Source organism: Cavia porcellus, unplaced genomic scaffold (genome assembly GCF_034190915.1).
Source record: "Cavia porcellus strain 051 isolate PalLab524CR breed Dunkin Hartley unplaced genomic scaffold, mCavPor4.1 scaffold_7, whole genome shotgun sequence".
Taxonomy (NCBI): domain Eukaryota; kingdom Metazoa; phylum Chordata; class Mammalia; order Rodentia; family Caviidae; genus Cavia; species Cavia porcellus.
Genome location: NW_026947490.1, coordinates 85,953,402 through 85,978,920, shown reverse-complemented (window position 1 = coordinate 85,978,920; position 25,519 = coordinate 85,953,402).

The following is a 25,519-nucleotide window of genomic DNA, read 5'->3' as shown; positions in this document are numbered from 1 at the left end:
ACCAATGAAAGAAATAAAATTGCAGACTGAATGATCACCCATTAACCAGGAGAGCAGGACACCCAGATCCCCTGCAGAAGTCTGCACCATGGTATAGCATGTGCTTCACAATCACAGTGTAGGGAGCTCCTAAGGAGATGCTGGATGACTGGAGGACAGGAGAAGAGGATGAGGAAGCCACATCATGCTCCTAGAAACCAAAATGGCCACATGTTACCTCCAGAAGCTCTCTAAATCTCAAGGGAAATATTAACAAATATCATGCAGGGCCATGATAGGGGGAAGAGAGGGCTGATTCTTGAGAAATGGATACAGAAATTGGTTCAGATGGAAGGTGCTCAGGAAGAAAATTTTGAAATGGATCCTATATGGAGATAAAGAATTCCAAGTACAGAACACCCACTCAGCATTGAAATATGATTTTGTGGAGTAAAAATCGCTTATAGATGGAAGCAAATGGGCTGTGCCACAGAAAGGAACAGTTGTCATGTGATAATGATTCAAATCCCTAGACTTTTTGTGGTTGTCACATGATAATTAATCCTAGTGAATAATAAATTCCAGTGTCTAGCACAGAGTATCTAGCATAAGAGAGGATTAGAGCTGAAGAAGCAGCAGGACCCCAGATCATCTGAGAGAACTAGGTGAAGGTGCAGACAGCAAAGAAGAGAACAGCGTTGAACAGCTTCTGCCACCACCACCATCCAGCCAACGTTCAGCGTGCACAAGGCCTCAAGCCCATTTCTCCCTCTCCCCTTAGTGATTACTGAAAGTTTTATCTCCTATGGGCATTTGGGACAACCAGGTGTGCCATGGGGTGCTGCTAGAGTCTCAGACCCAGAAGGACACACCTGGCAGGCATGTTCCTTCAACCAACTGGTCACACACCTGACAGTCTCAAGAATGTTTGTTTCATGTCTATCCAGATTTCTGAGGTCATGAATGGAAATCCAATATCTGCAGCCCACTGTACCAGCATTGTGTCATTCCTGGTGAGAATGTGTCCTGCAGAATGTAGGAATCCTTTGTGGAGATGAACTTTAATGAGACAACCGCTACCTCCAATTGATGGCCCAGAAACCACACCACAGCGGTCACTGGAGAAATGTGCCGATACTGTGTCACCTTTTGCTGTGTGTAAGAGACACACTGGAAGATGTGTAAAATCAAGACAGGTCTCTTCCTGCAGTGGGGAGAGGAGAAGGTAACTTAAGAGGGGACCTGCCCTACACCTAAATCAAGAACAGTTTCCAAAAAGTGACATGTTCCATCAGGGCTTGAATCCTTGAATGATCTAAAATTAGAAGTCTTTAAAGACCGTAATCCTTTACTTATCTTTGTTCTATAAGTGGTCCTGGCAGTGAAAATCTGCAGAAATATAGGACTCCTTCATTCACAAATGTCCTGGTTTTCCTTGGCAATGCCAGCAGGTGTCTGAGCCAGAGAAGTTATTTTCTCCACAGATGGATAACAAATCTCTAGGAGCACAAGGTAGACTCTAGGTAATCCAGGTTGGAATTTAAAAGGCTTTACAACTTTACATCTTTTTTTTTTCTGAATTCTCATATTAAAGGGACTGCAGAACCATGATATATGGTCCTGAGTACACTGGATTTGAAACAAGAGGAGTCAGCCCAAGAAGTAGTAGGGACCTATAAATGTACCTTTTACACCTTTCAGCCTTGGGTCGTGAATCAGACATACCTGTGCAGAGAAAATGACCACATGTAAATTTCAACAATGCCAGGCTTAAGGCCCCTGCAAGGGCCACTTCCTAATCAAGGAGACACTGCCAGAGTACTAAGGGCTTTCTCTGGATCTTAAAACACCAATCCTGGTGATTGCCTGAGGAACATAAAGGTTTAGGTGACAGAGAGAGGATAGATCATGTGACAGCTGGACATAGTGTCATCTGAGCTGGATCAGGACATGTGAGTTATGCTATCTCTGAGTGATCTACTTGGATGGAATGCAGCAGTACAGAGTTTCTCCTGTCAATAGGCAATAATTTTGTACTAGCTTTTGAGATAACACTGTCAGTTATCATCATGTGTTGTCTCTTACATGTCATCCTGAATGGTTTCTGGGGTTGGAACTGACTTGTACATACAGGTTGTGGAGGTTGTGCTTACTACAGGCATGGATTCATTGCAAGGCCTTCAACTCCACATGTCAGTCAAAGAGACTGTTTTGTGCCAGCTGCCCTCTGTGATCTCAAGGACTCTACTGTGCATCACTGTGTGAAAGACACAGGGAGTCAGATTGGTGTGCACAAAGACAGAACAACCATGTAGAGACAGACACTTGAACATAAGGAACATGTATTCTGAACTTCACTGTGACACAGGTCATGAATTGTGCAGAGAAAGAAGGGAGAAAGGACTCCTGGGAGGAATGTAAAATCCCTGTGTCCTCACAAATACATAGACAAAGACACACACACACACACACACACACACACACACACACACACACAAATAAACAGAAATAGAAACACAGACACACAGATGCACACAGATGCACATATAGTGCCCTTGGAAACTTCGTCCTTTGATGTAGCTGCTTCATGTCTATTCTACATCTGTACCAATATGAAGTCAGTGATTGTGCTCTGTCTCACATTACCCACATGCTCTGATCTTCAGAAAACATGGGATAAAATGCATCTCCACTAAGAATTTCATTTCCAGTATATAAATTTTTCAGATATTTTATCACAGTGATAGAAAGTTCAGTAACATAAATACAGAATGGCAAAACTTCAGTTACCATCTCTTCTTGTACATACAAAAACACTCAGGAATCCATAGCATGCATAACAAAATTTCTTTAGTATGAGAACCAATAAAGTGCCAATGCACTGTGGAGGTAGTCACAGAAAGAGTGTGCCAATTAATATGGAAGAAAATCATATGGAACCTGCTAGTGCTAGATTTCGAATTATTTCTAAAGAGTGAATCAGGCTCAGATAAGTCAGAAGATTGGTGCTTAGAAACAAAAATTATACACTTGATGTCAGATACACCCATCACATTAAATCTTGATAGGTATGTAATTGGTAATTAAAAACTCCATCAGCACACTTCTAAGAAAATCTCTTATTCAAGAGGCACCATTATTAGGTAGAGAGCAAGACTATTAGCAATAGCCAAGCAGTAATCATTGCAGAGAAAGTTATTGAACATTTTAATCTGATAGAAACTGAGCCCATGGATTCACAATGACAAGGATTGTAGCTGTGAACAAAAGCAGGATCTTAGGAGGGATATTTGGGAGATCCTAAAATGGCAGCTTCCTAGGGGATTGGGCGGAGAGTCTCTCTGGAGAAACCATATTAGATGCTAGAATATGACAACATGGAGAGGACCAGATGAATGGATAATGATTCTTATTAACCAAGACAGCATGACTGGAGGATTTAAAGTCATGCTGAGGCTGCAAAGGCTGATACCGTGCCTTTAATGCGGCAAACTGAACAGTGGACCCAACAGGAAAAGCTGCATTGGCTTTTGGTGACTGCTGGAAATTGAAACCCAGGACCCTGCGAAGCAGCCAGGACTGCCCTGCTGCACCAGAGGACGTTGTGAAAGGCTCTGGAGCTCCAAAGCTGAATGCAGTGCAGTTTTCTGACCATTCCACACTGTGCCGGGAGCACAGTGAGGGCAAGCAGCATGGTGTGCAGTAGACTCAAGAGGAGGACCTGCACTGAGCCCTGGTGAGTACTGGGGACTGGGTCCGCAGCTGCTGTGGTTGGCCAGAGAACATCTTGGAACTGGGCAGAACCCACCACCACAGGAACATCAATAACACAGAGAGTCTGGCGGAAGATATCTTAGAGTTGGGTAGAACCTGTAGCTCAGTGATGTCACCGAGTCAATCCTTTAGAGAGGTCTGATGGAGGACATCTTGAAATTGGGCCGAGCCTGATGCCATGTTGGCTTCTGCATCATACAGAGAACTAGTGGACGACATCTTGGAATTGGGCAGACCTGCTGTCCTGGTGCTCCTGGCACAGAGAGGTCTGGAAGAGGACAGCTCAGATTTGGACAGAACCCTGTGCAATGGTGACACTAGTCAGCTGCTTCTGGCACAGAGAAAACTGGCAGGATCTCCTGGGGCTGAACCAAGCCTCTGCTTGGGGCCTAATAAACAGATACAAAATAAGTTGCAACTCTGTGACATGCAGAAAGTACAGCCTAATTTATGGATTGACTGGCACAGAAGCTGGAGGCTAGCCTACACAGTCCCTGCATTCCTGCCTACCCCAGATAACAGCAAATTGGGGAGGACAGCAAAAACTCAAGTCAGCATGCTTTTGAAAGGCCCTAAGCAATACAGAGAGGGCGAGAGAGACCCAGGACACTCCAGTCTGAAAGAAACCAGAAACATGACAAGAGATAAAAATAAAAAAAAAAAATCTCCAGCTGCCCAACATGAGAAAATAAGCCCAGGAGAAGTAAACACTGAAGAGAACAAGCACAGTAACCATCCAATACTGGAAACAGCATCAGTCAAAATTAAAAAATACCTCCATGACCTCATAGATGAATTTAAACTGATCCAAGTGAGGCAAGGTATAAAGAGATTAATTGAAGAAATGACAAGCCCCACCCAAGAAGACACAGATGGAAGAACTGAGGATATCAGAAAAGAAAGAGAAACTTCTGAAGAAGAATTTAAACATAACTTAGAGTACATGAAACAGATCCAAAGAGATAACCAGGAGACTAAAAAGTCCATTGAACACTGGCAAAATATCCTGACAGAAACTAAAGCCAGCCTTCTGAAACTTGAAGAGATATTTATGACATATGATTGTGAAAGAAAAAACCTCTTAAATATAACAAGGATCCAGAAAGAAACAATTCAAAGGCTAGAAGATGACAAAAAGATACATAACTTAAGAATAAAGAATGTGAGTGAGGAAGCAGGAGCAACCAAAATTGAAATATAAAGAATATTCACAGATACATTGAAGCAAAATTTCCCATGTATAGCAAAAAGAAGTGATATCCAGATAAAAGAGGCATACAAAACACCAGCTACCGACAACCAAAACAGATCTATGCCTAGACATATAATAATAAAGATTCAAAAAATCAACCAAAAAACAGAATATTGAAAGCAGCCAGAGAAAAGATACAGTTTACCTACAATGGGACAATTATCAAAATAACAACATACGTATCAACACAAACTCTTAAGTCAAGAAGGGAGTGGGGAGAAATATTCCAAGTCCTGAAAGACAATGCTATGCAACCAAGACTAATATATCTGTCAAACCCCTCTCTCAAAATTAATGGAGAAATAAGATGCTTCCAAGACAAGGAGGAACTGTGGGAGTTCGTGGCCACCAATCCAACCCTACAGAGAGTGCTAAAGGACATTCCAGAGAAAGAGAGGAAGAGATACCTGGATTCCAGAAAAAGTGGCAGAGAGGCCTCACTGAATGGGGCAGACAGTGGGATGAGGGAATAAGGGACAAATTATAGCAGAAAAGTGGACTAGCAAACATGAGGCAGAGACAGTAAGCTATAGTCTTTAGTATAGACAGCTCTGAAACACTGTAAAAAAGGCAGAGGTCATTGTTAATAGTGTATCAGGATTTAAAAGACACAGCAGTCTTATTGCCATATTTAGTTTGAACTTAATTTGTTCTGGTCTGTCCACTCATGTCAGATTTGAGGGCACAGACATCTGACCCAAAAATAGCAGGTTATTACATGGTAACTATCCTTACTTTCCTATTAACTTAAACTGAAATCCTGTATTACTTACCTTGTCTTACTATGACTGAACTTAATTGAATCCAATTCATAAGACCATGGGTTGGCCTTGGCTGATTTTATTTGAATTTAGTAGCTTGTTAGTATCAACCCTAAAAGTAGAGGCAATTACTCTGAAGATGACAAGATGTAAAGGATATCCATACTGGAATTAATTATTAACATCTCTCAAATCCTACAATGCTTTCAAAGTTGTGTTTTTATAAAAATAGGTAATACTATGTTTAACTAGATTAAGCTGATGTTGTGGACAAATATATTGAAAATAACTAGAGAACACATAGTAACTACAGAAGATCACCTATATTGTGGTCTTATATGTCATATCCATTGCATGTTTTTCTAGGAATTTGTTTTGCTGTCTTGTTATGACTTGTTTTTCCCTGTAATACAGAGAGGATTGATATATATGTAGAAATTCACACATGAGTTGTTTTTAAATTATTTACAGGAACAGATTATATAATGCAAGATGTATTGAACAGATACTCTGAAGAAGAGATGCTAAGAAACCCAATGCTAATTTTGTAGCATTATGATATAAATTCTAGCAATACTATTGTTCGCTGATTAGAATGACATTTGTCTGGTCTCTTGAGTTCAATTTCAGCATATGTAGAGATAGGGATGGCTACCACGAAGAGAATGAGAGATGCGATGGTAGTTATTATTGTCCTCCCTAATGTTGGATCTTGAAGACCTAAAAAGCCTTCATCATCCTGTAATGATTTGATTAGTTCTATAATATGCAATAAGTATGTAATGTGGGTGAAGATGGGGACAACTATTTGTAAGAAACTAGAGACAGTTAGATAGACAGTGAAGATCTCCAGTGAACTTGCTTTGAAATCTGTATTCCTTTAAATTGGTTTTTTAACTGTTTTGTTCTGTTTTGATATGTTTAATCTTACCCTCTTTGAGGTGTAAAACAAGTGTGTAGGACTATTAACCATATTACTGAGTTTTTGTTCAATCATTGAGAGCTGTTTGCAGTGTCACTTTTTGAATGTCATTTTAAATACTTTAATTTTGTAACCTGAACAGCTATTTCTAAGATGACAATATCAACCAGTGATTTCTTACTGTTTGTTTTTCTGTAATTTTGTATTATTTCTACCCTTTTTTTGTCTCCATGTATTTTTTTTTTTGTTTCCTTTTCTTAAAATAAAAAAGGAGGGATATTTTCCTTATTTTACTTAAAGTAAAAAAGAAAAGAAAAAAGGTTAACCTACTCAATAAGTGGAATCCATATAAAAGAAAAGAAATGATTTTCTACCTCACTTAGTCACAGGTGGGGGTGCACACCCTACCTCTGCCCCATTGGTAAATAGTTGTCATGGTTTATGGCTGTGGCCCCCAGGCCACTTGAGTTTGCACTGTTCATTTGTGATGACTCATTGTATAGTGCTTGGATTGATGGTGTCAGCGCTCCACCCACATAGGGGTGGAGGCAGGATGTGTTATAATGGCAGGAAGAAGGTATGTCTTGCTATTTGCTGGTTCCTGATTGCTGTTTGCAACCCACCATGAATCGCGGCCCAGCCATGCCTGCCTGTCTTGGAGCCAAGGGAGTGTGGACTGAAACCTCCAAAAACTGTAAGAAATAAACCTTTCCTTTCGCAAATTTGAGTTTCAGATATTTTGTCTCAGAGATGATTATAAAGTAACTAAGACAACAGTGAATGTAACATTCAAAAAATAAGGGCTTAGAGGTAGCAAGATCGAAATGGACAATGTAAACACTTCTTTTGGAAGGAAGACAAGAAACAAGTGTCAATCAGTACCTGTGAGAAGGTAGTGGTCAAATAACTGAGGGCCTTAGTTCCTGGTAGCACTGATAAAAGAGGCAAAAAAATCCTTTCCCTGGAACTTGTGCCAGGTGCTCAGCTACCAATTCTGGTACCATTGACTGCCTGCAAATTCTGACTTCAGGCTCACTAGATTTTCTTTCATGCTGTCTCTGTTTCATATCTAAAATATATGACTTGGTTAAAACAACAATATATATGAAGTGAAGTCTAACATTAGTTGACAGGCTGGTGCATTAATATAATGACCTTAGAGTGGAATATATCCATACAAGCCAAAAATATTTTCACTTACAATCTAAAGTGTTTTTTTTATTCCATAATTAATACAAAGAAGTGAGCTAGTGGATCAAGTGCTGGACACTGTTACAGCAATTGTTGTGAACCTCATGTGTGGCTATGTTTATCTTTAAAATTTAGGTATGATTTATGACATTGGATACAGTGTGAAGCTTTTGTAAAGCAGTAGGCCTGTTTGAATTTCCTTAATCTTTGCTTTTTCCCAGAAACCTGTTGCTGTTTTTGTGTTGTTTCTTCATTCATGCTATAATGGAGTTCTTTTGGTCAATGCAAACTAATTATTTTATGAAAATGAGCAGACTAAGAGAAACCCTGTGACAATCTAGAAAATAAAGTTTATGACCTCATTGCTGAATGCAGCCACAACCCATTCCAGTTAGTCTTTGTCTGACCTGGCCACATAATCTTTTCTGTCCTCAAGGGATTGGTTCTTCCAGAGGACATTCACCTGGGAACATTTAGGATCCAACTTCAGGAAAGTGTACTAAGACTTCAAGGAAAAGCAAGACAGCTCTGAAAATCCATCAGTAAAGCCCTTAAATGAAAGTATTAATCCTGTAACATGAGGGTTACATCACAGGTGAGAGACAGGCTACGGAGCCAATCATTGATACAGGTTGGGCTAGGTGTACATCCAATCAGGTGAGCCAAGGAAGGAGGGAACTACCTGACCCTGTGCAGAAGTGCACACGGTGAGTTCAATGTCGAGAGCCTGGAGCAGAACACACCTCTACTTTCTGTGACTTTTTACTGAGGGCTGCAATGGATCCTCGTACAACCTCAAGCATCGCAATGGTAATGGTAACATGTTCATGTTGGCGCTGTGAATGGGATGGAATTGTGTAAGTTTTGGAAAGAAAAGCGCAGAACCACTGTAAGCCCAGAAGTTCTTTTGGGTAGCCGAGGATAGAGCTGTGTTTGGAGTGAGCAGTGGATTGGGGGCAAAACTGAATTCTGTTCACAAAATGAGAAAATATTATCCTATGAATTCCTTCTGGGAAAACTCGCCTCTCAATGATGTTACCTCATACACAGAAATCATAATCTCATAATACTAAATATTGATTTCTGGAACCAAAATAAGAAAAGAGAAGAGCTCTTTGTCTTCCAGAATGCTTCCCATGTGGTTAGCCCACCAGGTACATATAGCAATGTGGACTTAAAATAGACCCCTATCTATTTATCTATCTATCTGTCTGTCTATCTATCTATCTTTCATTTTCTATTTTCTTTTCTGTTTTATTTTTTATTGCTTGGATACAGAGCATTTCTGTGCAGTCTGGCCTGACCTTGAACTCTGAGCCATGCTCCTCCATCAGCCTCCAGTGTGAGGAGATTACATTCCTGAGTCACTGCACCCAGAAAAAGAAATACTTTGAGCCCAGGTTCTCTATCCCATTTCTTCATTCTGTATGGTCTACAGGAAACAGGGTTTAGAGACAAACTGGTTCTTTGTGTTTACATTTCTATTATCTCAGGAGTCTATTAATTAGCAGCTGCAAGTAACCATAGTAGACTGAAATCTGCATTTTATTGTGGGGGAGAAAATTACCTGCCCATTCAAAGCCCTAGGTCATTGTCTATCCCATTTTGATTCTTATGAAGGCCAGTAATTTTGCAACTTTACCTCATACCATTTTCTAAAATAGTCCATAACTTATAAGCTAAGTAAATCAGAACTTTTTTTTTTTAGAAGTGAACTACTAAAGCAAGGCTTTTCATAGAGTTTTGAATGTTGTGAAGTATTTGGGGGATAGTGATGCATTAGCTCCTGTGGGGAAAGTTCCTGCAGAGAACAACTTCCTGTATGTGGTCTTTGTTAATCTCACACTAAGAAACACAAAAACTGGTGTTGACAGGGACATAGAGATGTGATAAACATGAGAATGGATAGGGAAATGCATTCCCTCTGAGAGAATGGTTGTAGACTTAGGCTGTGTTTAGACTATGACCTGCAATTGGAGACACTTAATGGAGTTTAGTGGCATTGTCCTGAATCCCAGCACACAGGAGGCTGATACAGGAAGATCCTTGCAAGTTTAAGGCAAGCCTTGGCTATGAAGTGAGCTCAAATATGTCCTGAGCATTGTGGGACCCTGTCTCCAAAAAACAGAAAAATATTTGCAAAACTGATTTGGACTTTTAATTAATTAGAGATATATTCACATGGTCAGGATCTGCATGGGTATTAGAGAATAAGGACAAAGGAATTTTTTTTGAATGAGAAGAGCCAATTGAAGGAGAGCTAGGGCATGTGGAGTGCGACTCAATCAGCAGCCAGAACAGTAAAGATCCTCTGAGGTGAACTTGACCAAGTGTGACAGCACTAAAGGATTGTCTGCTTGGTAGGTTCCAGAATGGGAAAAGGTTCAGAGGCCTATAGAAAGGAAAGAAACTTGGTCATGGCTAGATACTCCTTCTGTGTCTACTGATCAGCTCACCTAATTCTCTCTCAGTTAAGACAGGAAATGAAAATATTAGTACTGAAGGTTTGAAAATGTGTTGGACATCACAGATAAAATAGCACAGAAAAGATTATCTGTTGGAACCAAAGATTTCAAGGCCTATATGATGTTTCTTATTGTGCAGTGACTAACCTCGGAAATTTGGCACTTACATACTCTGAAATTTGAAAAAAATAATTAATTTTTTAAAAAATATTGTGTTGCATTTTGAGATGAGGTGTTACTACTTTGCCCAAGGTGGCAACAAGTGTTGAGACTTTGCCAGCATTCTGACTGTTTATGAAACTCTCAAGCTACTACATATCCAGTACAAGTTCATGTACTCTTAATATTAAAATGAACATTAGGAAAAACAAAAGCTAAAAGCAGAAGTATTTATGGAGAGAAGGAAAGCTTCCATTGGAGAGAGGGCATACAGAAGGGGTCCCAAGTGGTTTGCCAGCACTTGTACTTTATAAGAATTTTTATATAGTAAAACTATGTGGTGAGGCAAGTATAAAGAGAGAAATACTTCCGAACCCACAAGGCAGGCAGACCTGAGGTGGGAAAGAGCTATGGTCAGCCTAAAAGTTTAATTGTTGAGGTAAAATTGACTAAATCAGGAACAAATGGGGAAGCCAGTCACATAGGAAGCAAGCATTCTTTACGAATCAGTGACTCTTTTTTTTAAAATTTTATTTAAAAGGAAAAAAAGAAAACAAAACAAAACAAAGTGGTGTAAAGGTACATGTAATACAGAACTACAAAAAAAAAGTAAGAAATCTGTAGGATATTGGACTGGTGACTTCTGGCTTCTCAAGTTGATTAATACTTAATCCCTTAGGATTATACTTAAGGATTTGGTTTCATTTCTTTTGCCTTCTATTTTAAGAACTAGCCCACTGCAAGAGATGTGAGTCTCCTCCAAAATCACCAGACATCTGGTTATCTGTGATAGCTCCTTCAAGAGGCTAGCACTGTCTGAGTGCCTGTAATATTTCTGAATAGCTCAGCTGCCTGTCACAAGTTGACAGACATGTGCCACCTTGTTAGTTACAATGCTGTGCCTCTGCCTTGGTGGAGAGAAGTGGGTCGCCTTCTGTAGTTCACACTGTCCTTAACTCAGTCTCATGCATCATCCACTGTAGTGCTAGGGTTTCAGACATGCACTACCATGCTTGGATCAGTGTTTTCATTTTTTATGCCACCGAATTTCACCAATGTTTCAGTGTTGGGGTAAAGTAAATAACACTGAGTCATGGTGGTGCAGAAATTTAATATCAGCCCCTTGGGAGAGTTAGGAGTGTTTCAAAACTAAGGCCACCCTGGATAACTGAGCAAGAGCTTCTTCAATAAGAGAGTCACTTTGAGGGTTTACACCCACCCCAAATTATGTATTTTATGGATTATTAAATATGGCTCAGTCATAAAAAATAATAATGATAATAATGTAAATCCCATAAAAGCCAATTATATTGTATGCAGGCTGAAGTACATGAAAATATAATCCACTCTTCTGTGTAATTTACATGAATTTATGCAATCATTTTGAGAGTCAAAGATTTATTAACTATCTTAATATTTTCATTCAGCTATCTCCATAGCAAGATTACAAACTCTAGTTGTTTTTGTTTTGGAGAAACAGGATGGGAGAAAAATCTTTCCCCATTAGAATTAGATTCTCTCTCTCTCTCTCTCTCTCTCTCTCTCTCTCTCTCTCTCACACACACACACACACACACACACACACACACACTCAGAGACACATAGATTCACATCAGCCAGATTCTTTCTTGCCAAAATTCCAATGTTTGATTTCAACATTGTAAATAAAATAATTGGAGGATTAATATCAATAGATTTCCTCCTAAATTTCCTTTGGATCTTCAGGTCTATGGTCTTTGACCTCCTCTCATCCTGAGTCAGGTCAAGACCCAGGCCTTATTTGCGCCCTAAAACAGGCTGATCTCTGGAAGACTTTCCATGATCCAGGAGTTCATAATGCCATCCTCCTACATCCCCTATGTTCCACAGTATTCTGTTTTTCTTTTGTGCTTATGTTTGCCTATGATTAAGATACTAATACAGGACACATTCAGTGTAACTGCAGATTTCTTTATTATTTCCATTGAATGATGTTCTACCTTACTCAGCATTTATGTTTCTGAAACAAGATTAGAAAGCACTGCACAGCACTGATCATGTCAGAGATGGAAACATCATCCACATTCTCTGGAGACCAGTCATGTGTATTGTGTATGTCCATGTGGAGATGATCTGAACAATGGAAATTTAATTATTACCTTATAAATGTTTGGTTCTGTATTTAGGTCATGAACGTGATACTTGGCTTCCAAAACATTCATAAATGCAAGGTAATCAGGACTGACCTTGAGACAAAGAGGAACTGGGTATGGAGGGAAAAAATGCTTTCCTATGTAGAAACTGCAGATGAGTCTGTAGAATCCACATGCATTAATGAAGTCACCATGAAGAGTGTCAAGACACAGAGCTGCAGAATAATTTGCTGAATGGGTGCCACTTTTCTAGAGGCTGAATTTGAAGGAGCATCAGGACAGAGCCCTGGAGACCCCACTGCCAGCCAAGCCTTATGGCACAGAGCTGAAGGGATCATGTAGAATCTAGTACAGAGGTCATGTCACAGACTTTACAGATTTCATGGGAAAACTACACCTTCATCAAATAACACCTAGTCCATCTGTTAACATCTTAGAGCACCTGTCCTCCACTTATATTTTTAGCCTTTAGGTTGTTTCTTTGTGTATTTGATTCCTGATGTCTGACGAAGTCATGCAGCAACCAGGCTCAAATTCTAGGGTCCTTTGTCAGCAGAAGACCCTGGGTCCAAAACATGAAAGAAAAATATAAAGGAAGACTCCACATAATGAATTTTCCTGATCTCCCTGAGCCTCTTTCCTGTTCATAATGCACACAGCCTTCCTGCATTACCCAATACCTATTGATAAAAGACCAAATATTTGAGACTGAAGGGGCAGGGAAAGTGATCCAAAAATATGTACTGATGAGCAAGTTGACAGGTGCCATTCCTGGATTGCATATGGGCTACTGCAGTGCAGTGGGCATTACTCCACTTAAAATGAGGTTGCTCTTGTCTTTACAGAGCAGGGATTGACTAATTGTATTTTTTTGCCAGTTTACTCCTACATCCAGTAAGTAGAATGGAAATTATACTCCAGTGATTTGAGACTAGGTACTCTGGAAATGATTCAACTCAAGAGGTTGGATGGTGAGAACAGGCCAGGTCTACTCTGAGTGTGAGATGAAGCCAATAGTTTTACTGCCTTATCAGGAAACAAGGCCTGTTTTAATTTTCAAGACTGAGATTGGAATACAGAATATTTATCTGAGCTATCCCTCCAGCAGTAAGTTTTATTTGCATACAGATTTACACTGTTTCCAACTTGCAAGCCTGAGTATAAGTTACAAAGTTGAAATCCTGTTGCCTCAGGTTCTCAGATTGCTTAAATCACATGAAACCACCATCTTTCTTATGTCTGAACTGTTTTCTTTTTAAAAATGATAAAAAAGTTACATAATAGAATATAAGTAGGAACTTATTTGTAGTAATCTGTCAGAAATATGCTACTTCAGGATCAATTGTGCAGAAATGCCAACTGCCTCCATGTATATTTTCAATACTGGAGAATAATATATTATTCAAACAGAAACTTACACAGGTAATATTTTAAAATATTTATGATTTTTGTAAAATGTATATGAATAAACAATTCAATGGTATTAAATTCAGAAATTGGCATAATAACCATGGTATAATCAACATCCTGTGAATGTGTTGTCTTTTCTTCATAGCTCATCCTATCTTGCTCTTAACCTTGTCAGGCTGTGACATCACAAGATAGCTCTCTGATGAAGGAAACTGAGATCCATGATGGATCCAAGTGACATTAGATTTACTTGTGCTACTGAGAATGGGACATTAGTTAGATTTGGTCAACATTTATTTGTGAATTTTATTTTAATACCAAAAATGTTGCTAAAATGCAACTGTAAAACATGTGCCTAAAGAGCTTTAAGAATTTAGGTGTGCCATTCTCCAAAGACCAGACAGTGAGGGGCAAATGTGGTGTATTACCATCGTTGCATGAAACTTTTTACTAGGCAAATGTAATGCTACAACCTGGTCATGGTGGTGCATGCTTGCAATCCCAGGACTCTGAAGGCTAAGCCAAGAGGATTGCTGAAAGTTCAAGATTTGAATGAACTACAAAGTGAGCCCAAAATCAGCCTGGACTGCAACGTGATCCCAAGGCCAGGCAGAACTTCACAGCAAAACCATTTCAGACAAAAAAAAATCTAATGCTACAATTCTCATGTAATTAATTCATATACCTGCAATTGTTACCTTATTTTTGCACACTGGGGACTCTGGCTTTCTGGTGTCACAATACAACATCATTACATCATTCTCTATTCCTTCTCTGGAAATCATATTCCATGCATTTTCTTTTGAACCCTAGGAATTTGTGTCAAATCCTGATTCACTTACAAATTCAGGATTTTGCTATCTATAAATGACTTACGTAATATAAGAGGGATGGTGTTTACATTTGTGTAGAATACATGATGTGTAATAGGCTGTTGGGCATATTTCTAGTAGGCTATTGGATATATATATTTCAAAAATAGAGAGGAACAAGAAATAGAGCAGAAACATAAATAAGGCATGTTAAGGCAACAATAAATGACTCAGAACTACTATACACATTGAGGCCTTTCACAAATTAATGTTACATAATGTACTAGAAACAGACACTAATGCAATTATACATATTTTAAACTTGCATTTGCTTTTGTATTATACTATCATAACCATATGTACATAGATGCATGTCATAAAACTTGGACACTTTTGAATGTGTTTTTTAGATCCTTTTAAAAAACAATTGAGGCAGATCCATGTGAAACAGAATGCTTGCAAGAAAAATAGGTGTCAACTATGAAGATGACATCAGTGGATCAAAACTTTGGTGAGAATTCTTCAGAATCCTTGATTTATCTTTAAAAAGTGTGGTTTTTAAATAGTAAGTCTACAGACAAGTACATTAGCTAGTTATGCATCACATTGTAACACAAAATGATTATGGTTTGAGATATCTCCATCTTTTTGTGTGATATCTGTAAAATCTAGAATATATGTTGACACCATTTTGTCCAGTATTTCTACAGGTTTTGATGACATGAGTAATTTGCAAAGGGTTTTCAAAATATACATGTATGTACAATTTCTCTTCATAGTGCTGATCTTTGGCCACCATGTGACATCATTTTGGAGATTAGCATCTCTTTCAACAGCAACGTTTTCTTAATACATCTTTTTTCACACAGTTACTGCACAGTTTGTGGGAAATATAGCATTTATAAAATGAAAAATTTGTAAGAAATCCTTCTCACATTGACTACTTTCACAGAGTTTTTCCCTTTTGTGCACTATTTACTTATTTGATAGCATTTTGTGCACTAAAAGCTTTTCTCTGTTATTGTGTTGTATAGGATTACTTACCAGTATGAGTTCTTTGGTGTCATTGCAGTCACTGGTGGTAGAAACATTTGCTGCATTGCTTTCATGCATACAGATTCTCTTCACTGTTTTGTTTTTTCATGTTTGTCAGTGATTAAATGAGAGGAATATTTTCCAAAATTGGTTCACTAGAGTTTCTTCCCATTGTGAATTCTTTGATGCATTTGAAAGCTATATTTTTGACTGGTAGATACATCACATTGCTTACATACTAAGATTTCTCCCTGTTTGGGATCTTTTTTGTCTAGAAAATGTGGATTATCAGAAGAACCTTTTTAATACAGCTTACATAAAGTTTCTTCCTAGTGTGAATTATTTTATGGACAAAGTTACAATATAGACTGAAGTATTTTCCACATTGTTCACCTACATAGGGTTTCTCCCTAGTGTGAGTTCTATGATTTGGTGGTGCATGCTTGCAATCCCAGGACTCAGAAGGGATTGTATTGATGTATTTTTGAGCCTGTTTGTGTACTGAACATTTTTCCACATTTCTTGTATACATAAGATTTATCTCTAATTTAAGTTCATTCTTGTTTCTCAGAGTAATTGAGTCTGCTTTTGCTTTTGTGATGATATATCATACTATATGCATTGAGACATAGATACAGGTCATGAATACAAGCACACTTCCGGATGTGTATGTGTAGATCCTTGTCAATAAACTGATACAAGGTTATAGATTCTGTTGTGAAATATGGTCATGAGATAAATGGATGTTATCCATCATGACAGGACATTGAATGAAAAACATAAGAAAAAAGATTCAGCACACTTAAATTTGCTATAAACTAATATTTTATTAAGACAACAGACATATAGATCAGATATTTATGTGTGGTTTATAAAAGTCAGAAAAAATATTTTAGGACACCTCTGAGTTTGAGGGTGTAAAATCTATGCATATATATTAAGAGTAATTTTATATTATTTTTAATTGTCTCCTCTACATGAGTAATTTTCAAAGTATTTCCCAAATATTCACTCACATGTATATGATTTCACTTAACTGTGATTATTTTCACACATATGAGAATAACTATGAATATTGAATGATTTCCCACATGGCATACATAGGCTTGCACCACAATATTACATCTTTCAGAAGGTTAGCACCTCTGAATATTTTTATATGAATTCTGTAAAAATATTTTATATGAAGTTACTCCCCAGTGTATGGTGAAACTTATGTTTGCAAAAGGAAAATATGGCAGCAAATCTTTTCCACACTGCTCACATATATATGGTTTCTCCCCAGTGTGCACTCTATCATGAGCTTTATAAATAAAGTCTCTATGAATGCTTTCCCACATTTGTTGCATACAAAGGGTTTTTCCACAGTGTGAATTCTTTCATGTTTTATAGATGTATCACTTCAAATGAAAGATTTCCCACATAATTTTCCCACATTAGTTTCTCCCATGTGTGGGTTCTCTCATGAATTTTACATTCTAAGGCTCATGCATGCTTTCCCACATTTGTTTGATACATAGAATTTCTCCCCAGTGTGAATCTTTTTATGTCTTTGATAGCTACTGTATGTACTGAATGCTTCCCCACAGATTTTGCATACATAAGTTTGCTTTCCATTGTGAAGTTTTTAAGGGAATTAGTATGAGATAAGGTTTTTGCAATTTTTCAGTGATAAGTTGTTTCTCTCCAACAATTTTCTAACATCTTTTGTAATGTGGTACAAAGAAATAGGACTATTCTCATAGTGTTGGCATACATATAAGCTCCCTGAATTCTGCTTTCTCTCATGCATTTGAAAACTGTTAGGTGTTGTGTAGGTTTTCACACTTTTCTTACCTACAAAGGTTTTCTGTTCAGGATGGGTTTGTTCACTAAGTTTAGAGCTGTCCTCCCCACACTGATCATATTGACAAGGTCTCTCTCCAATCTTGCTTATTTTATTAGTCTGAAAGTCCTGGAAATCACTGCAGGTCTCTATGTCTTCTTTACATTTATATTGCTGCCCTTTAATTCTCAAATAATTGTCTTCATGATATCTGTAAAGAAATACAAAGAAAAATATCAATCATAATAAGTAGGCTCCACATTAACAACTAAGATTTATGATGACATTTAATTTGATTCCTGCTAAGACATTCTTTTGGTTAATTCACTTATTCCCCTGCAGGACATCTTTCAAAGTACTATTCATTCTAAAATGGATGGCTTTTGTTCAGGAATTTCAAATTGATATATGATTACAATGTGTAACATCATTTAAGGAGATGAGTACAAATGACTATCAAGTATTGATTTTTTTAAAGCTCATCAGGTCTTCATTCTCCCCTTGTCTATTTAGCCTGATCACCTTTCTCATGTAAAGAAAGAAAGGGCTTCTGGTCTCATATTACCTTTCTTTTCTTTACTTCTCAATTATGATCGTAATTTCCCTTTTAAGAGAAGACATGTGGTATTTCTATGTCTATGCCTAATTAATTTCACTTAAGGTCAAATATTTTGTTTCTTGGAAAAGGGTATCATGGTTCCTTGTATAGAACATTTCTTTCAGTGTAGAGAGTAAAAAAACAGGTCTTAGACTAAATTTGTTTGCTGCTGTATTATTTTGTTTTTTTGAGAGAGATTCCTATTGACCATGAACTTGCTTAGGCTGAACTTCAAGGTGGCATCCTGCTGAGTCAGCCTCCCCGAGTGATGGAATTCCATGAATGCTTCACCATTATGAGTTGACCCCACATTTTCCTTACACATGCATTCAGTGATGGGTATCTGGATATAGATATTGTGAATGCCATTTCATATGTTGCAATGAATAACACACTGTGTGTATCACTAACATTTGATGATTTTAATGAAATTTACAATACACTGAGAGAATCATTGCACATAATGACACAATACAGCCCACTCAGCAGTCAGGTGGTAAAGGCAGGAAGATCACTCTGATTTTCAGGCCAATATGGGCTACAGAGAAAGTTCAACCTCAAGCTGAACTATGGTGTGAAATCATGGCTCCAAAGTAAAAATAAATAAATAAATAAAAACACATGTATATTCCAATGGATGTACACATGGAACACTATGAAACATATTATTTTACTTTTCACACACATGAATACTGATTACCATGTTTCTACTTTAAATATCCTTCAACAATGTATGAGGAATTTTAAACATAAACAGCTCACCATATTATAGGATATTTTCAAAGTAGTTATTTTAACAGTAGTATTAATTTGAATTTAAATATTAATTCTATGTGAAAAAATATTTTTAGATCATATAACTCTCTGTATTCACATATATACATGAATGGATACTGTAAAGATGAGTTTCTTTTTTATTTTGAAGAGAATAAAACCAAGTGAGGCTAAACAAAATATAGTTAATCAAAACAAAAGATGAACATAATACATGACTTAAAAGTAAAATATAAGGAAATCAATAATGGCTACAAGAATGCCTCTTGCTATCTTCAAAAGAATTGCCCATATCATCAGTCATAATAAAATTAAACAAAACAGTACAAAACAAAACCAATAAAAACAAAATATTGGAGAAATTTAGGATTTCAAAAGTAGATAATAGTCAAACCACAATGGGTGTAATAGTGCATCTTATTGTTTTCAAAGTAGTTGCCTATACCATCAGACTTGATACTATCAAACAAAACTGAATAGAATAAAATTAGTCAAAACAAAACAATGAAAGCAAATCAGGGCTTCAATGCAAGCTAATAGGAAATCAACAATGGTTATCACAATATATCCAGCTATCTTTGGAATAGCTGTGCATGCCATTAAATCTAATACAAGCACACAAATTGAAACAGAATAAAATCAAGCTATATGTAGCAATGAAAACAGTATGGTTTCAAATCATAAAAGATTAACAATGGTGAATGTCTCCCCTTTTGAAACAATTCCTCCCTTTTCATTTTCACAGGATGTATTACAAATTTTGGGTCCCACTAACTCCTTTAGTTTTTATATTACAGATGCAGCCCATTGTTCACCTGTTTTATATATAATATATACAATATATTATATATTATATATATTATATATTATATATTATATATTATATATTATATATTATATATTGATTATTATATATCTGGGAGTAGATTTGTTTTAGTTATAACTGGCTTGAGTTTTGTGTGCCTCACTTATCTGTTTATCATGTCCTTTTCCTATGCTTGGGATGTTTTCCTTAATTATTTCTGTAAATAACCTTCATCTTTCATTTGTATTTACCCCTGTATTTTCACTCAACTTTTTTATTCTTTAGTTATACTTATTCTTGTCATCTTGTAGCCTTTTTATTGTTAATTCCTGGTTCCTTGTTATTTTTACAAGATCTTTCCTTTCATGATTACAAGGTGCATATCTGTCTTCAAAGTTTGACTCTCTTGTTTAGTTTCTTTTTTTATTTTAAAGAGGGTAAGATTAAACATAACAAAACAGAACAAAACAGATCACAAGGAAACAATTTTAAGAAACAGAGACTTCAAAGCAAGTCCACTGGAGAGCTTTACTGTCTGTCTTGCCTATAGTTTTCTTCCTAATAGTTGTCATTACATTCAAACATATTGAAAACATACTGAACATCGTAGAACTATTCCAATCATAACAGGATGATGTAGGATTTTTAGGTTTTCAAGACCTGACATTTGGGGAGTCAATGGTGACTGCCATAAGGTCTCTCATTCTCTTCATAGTAGCAGCCCTTATATTTATGTATGCTGAGATTGAACATAAAAGACTGGACTAACATCACTCTGAACAGTGAATAATAGTATTGCTAGATTTTACATCATAATGCTACAGAATTAGCACTGGGTTTCCTAGTGTCTCTTCTTCAGAGTATCTGTTCATTACATTGTGCATTATATAATCTGTTCCTGTAAACTGTTTAGAAATTCTCCCCATGTGTGAATCTCTACATGTATATCTATCCTTTTCTGTATTACAAGGAAAAACAGATCATATCAAGACAACAAAACAAATTCTTAGAAAAATATGAAATGAAAAGACATATAAAACCACAGTATTAGGTGATCTACAGTAGTTACTATGCTTTCTCTTGTTATTTTCAATAGAGTTGTCTACAATGTCAGACATAAAATTATTGAACATAGCATTACATAGCTATTTTAATAAGAACACAACTTTGGAGACCTTCTAGGACCTCAAAAGCAGTTAGTAATCGAAGTGCAATGGGTGTATTATTACATCTTGTCATCTTCAAAGTAGTTGCCTCTACTCTTAGACTTGATTCTATCAAGCATACAAAATTCAAATACAGTCAGTCAAGGCAAAACAGTGGTCTAACAAAACAGCTTCAACTAAGATCAGTCATAGTAAGGCAATTTAAGAAACACAGGGCTTCAGTTTAAGTTAACAGGAAATTAAGGATATTTCCATGGTATAGCCTGCTATTTTGGGCTTAGCAGTCTGTGCCCTCACATCTAGTATGAATAGACATATTGGAAAAAGTAAAATCAAGCTAACCAGAGCGATATGACTACTGAGGCTTTTAAATCCTGATAAACTATTAACAATATCCTCTACCTTCCTTTTTATGCAATTTCTCAACTTTCCCTTTCTCAAGATGCTTTGTATATTTTGGATCCCACAAACTCCTTTTGTTTTTAGATTAGGGAGTCTACCTGTTATCTATCTGAGTGGTTCTGAAACTTTTTACCTCTGAGATTGATCTTCAGCTGTACTCCTTTACTTACTAAAGCCATAATGTTTTCCTTCCTTCAAACTGTGTAGTACTACACTGCACAAAAGTGTCATAAGTTTCCAACCTATCTGCAGCTGTTTGACTAGTTTTCTCTATTTCTCTCTGGTTCTCTTCACTTAGAGCTCCACTGCCTCATGTTTGGCTTTCATTTTACTGACCCTCTTTCAGGTTAATATTTCCTATTCTGAGCATCTTGATGAGTCCCGCCTCTTAATCTACTCTGCCTATGTTTCTTTTTGTTAGTGAATCTAAGCTATAAATGTTAAAAATTATAGCCCATAGCCCAACTTCTCTTCCTCATCTCTACTATTCTATTTTTTTCTGCTATTATTTGTCCACTTTCCTCCCTTATTCCACTGTCCTGCCCATTCATTGAGGTCTCTTTGTCACTGTTGCTGGAATCCTTGTACTTTGCAAGTTCCTGCACCACCTTTACTGTGAGGATGCATCCCCAGGATTCAACAGTATTTCTTTCCTGGTGGTTCTGGCTCTATTTGAAAGTGTGAAAAGCTATCTCCTTTTTCCTCCTTAACATTTTCTTCTTTTAATTCTCTCTGTGGGCTTCAATTCTCACTTTAGGTTTTTCAGGGTATGGGGGATCCAATTTCTTCTTTCTGTGTTCCCCATGATGCTACATTCCAGCATCTGTGCTGTTTCTTGCAGAGAGGCTGTTTAATCTGCGGCTTATTTTCAGCCACCTTCCTCAATCCCTGAAGATGGCTTTCTATCAAAATCATAATTTGCCCATTTCTTACATATCTGAATACAATAATTAAATTTACTCTCATACATTTCCATGATGTTGATCATGAAGGAAATTTTTAAACTGATACATTAGTGTTATTTCTTACGTAGTATCAGCAAAGCCACAGGCCAGATTCCTACACTGAAATATTTTTCTGTGGATTCCCAGATAATACAAAATAAAGCCAAGTGTATCTCTTGATATTTTTTGAGGTTAAATAAAGTGTAACATGATCTAATTTCTTCAAGTTCCTGTGTTGTAATATTTATGCTGACACACTAACACTTTAGAAATGTTCCCTTTCTCTTGTGTGTCAATCACCTTAGATTTCTGGAGCAATTTTTTCCTCTTCTTTAATTTTCTGGTTGGGCCATATTCTTCCTGTATTACAGACAAGAAATAAAAAATTCAGTATAACATTACACTAAAATATCAATGGTTCCAGTTATTCTCATAGTATACTTTAATGGGTCCTGAGGTATAAAAGCAAATTTTGTAATTTTAAATTTCATTAAATTATCTCACTGAGCAATAATTACTGCTGTGTGTAACAATGAACAAGATATATCATCCTTACCCATAAAATTAATATTCATATATTTCCCACATCACACCTCTGCAGAGCATCTTTTGTGATGGAGTCAGCAAATCCTACTCTTCTTGAGTGAAGTTCACAGCTGCGTCACCAGAGTTCACTGTCTCCTACATAATGAAAAGCATCCTGAAGTTCAGACACAAACTGATATATTTCCTATCATAAACAGTCTAACTGAAGGTCATTCTTTCAACTATTAGTTGCATGTCAGTGTCATCAAAACACTAACACATTCAAATATAGTCACTCAGTAACATTGATGTAGATTGTAGCACACTGCCAAAGCAATCACAGAAATGTAGCATGGCTTGTCACTGAATTTAAAGCAGAGCTCAAAGAGGGAGCATGCAAATAATCATTAATACACATCTGATTATTCATAACAATGAATTCATCTTTCTAGACAGAATTTAGAATCTTGAAACTCGGTTTTATAAATAAATATTTAGTAAAATATTAAAGGAGTCTTGTGAATAACTAAAATTTTATGAAATTCTATAGCCAAGGAAATTAGGAAAATAGTAGCTATAAACCTGTATCTCAGGGATATCAAATTATCTCCTTGTACTTGAATATTAGAAATTCCATGAGCATGTAAAGGAGGATAATGTTGGGAAAGAATATATACGAAATGGTTTAAATGCAATGAAAATTGAGGTACAGCAAAGTAACTCTTCACTAAATATAAAACGACGAGTTCATCCCAGTGAGGTAGCAAAGGCCTGTTCTACCAGTACTTGAAAGGCTGATGTAAGAGAGTAAATAGGAATTTCAGGATATAGATGAATTCAACATCCAGCCCACACTATGTAACAAGGACAGTTCAGACTGAAAAGTGAGGCTATTCATCAAACTCCCTCACCAAATGAAAGTTAGAATTAATTCACAGACATTTACAAATCATACCTTTGTACCAGGGATATATCTCAGTGACACAAGCACCTGGCTGACATGTGCAAGGGCCCGAGCTCAATTTCCAATACAAAAAACTAAATACACTAAACTAAAATCAACTTTGATTAGTTCTACAATTATAAATGAAAGTTAGGGAAAAAAGCTTCAAAAATTCATTTATTGTGAGCAAGAAAATATGTTGCATAATAAATATAAGAAGCATTCAAATTTTAACATTCATATTAGTGGTGATTCACAGAGAATGACAAATTGATCTCAGGAAATTAAGACAGCATTGCATACATCTACATGAAAGTAGAATGTTATTTCATGATTCAGCTGATGTTATGCCTATAAGGAATACATTTAGAGAGAAACAGGTATGCCCCTAGAACTCTGCACTGTATGTTCTTTGCACCTGTGTGCACTGGTGCACTATTAAAATAAGAAAGAGAATCATGAGTGACTATTAATGAAAAACATTCCTCAAAAAAAAAATTCAGCAGCCATAAAAATTAGAAGAAATTGAATTCTATGAAAATGGGAATTAAACAAGAAAACATTTATTAGGAGTACAGTATAAAGATCTTACATAAAGTGTTAAGATCAGTAAGCACAAATATAAAAATAAACAAAACCATATTTTACTCAGGAGAAATACTATATAGAAAAGAAAATGTAAATCACATTTGTGAAAATCACCAAACAATGTTAAACTGTGCAAGAATAAAATAATTAAATTAATTAAATCAACAATCAGTTCCTCAATTCAACAAACTGTTTTACTATGGAGTTTATGAAAGTCCAGAAACAAGAGACTTCTTTTTAATCTCTAGAAAATACATCATGCTATGATTTCTGGGAATACACTTGATTCTTTTCAAGTGAAATTAAAGAGAAACCATGACTAAGAAATTAAATGAGAAAGTACTATGGCCTTGATTCACATACGAAACCCCATGAATAACAGTAAGAGATGACTAAATTGAGAAATACTCCAAAACTTCACAAAATATTTCTCAATGCAATTTTTATGCTGATTCTGAAAATGTAAATGTACGTAGCTCAAACAACAGTCTTCATGAAAAAGCACTTAGTGTAAACTTTGGAAAATTTCCAAGGGAGAGTTATCATCAATCATGCAATAATACACTTTGACCTGACGGGATTTTATCCCTTGGTTCTTTTCTTTCCTTTTGTTAAAACCCAATGGAGAAATGCTCTGTATATATCTGGGACACTTTCATTGCTATAAATAAATCTAAACAAAAATTTTTTGAAAATAATATTCTCTTTAAATGATTAAAACAATAAATTGCAGTACAGGTACTTATCAATTATAACTGATTATCTGTCTTCAGACAAGAAATGATGGGACAGTTTCCACATTGGTAGGATAAGCAAACACAGTTGCAAATATCAGTGCAACAAATCCACAGCTAACAGTCATGAAATGCTAAGTTCACCAAAAAGACACAGATCAACCTATCAGGAAAACAGGTCACATTATTAGGAGAACAGGTGAGATTAAAAGGGACTGAGAAAACAGGTGGCAGAGCTGATTAATAGCTAGAGGGAAGCCAATCAGCACAGCTGAGAGCTGAGTGCATGGCATCACTCGGCCTTGCAGTCTGGGAAATCTAAG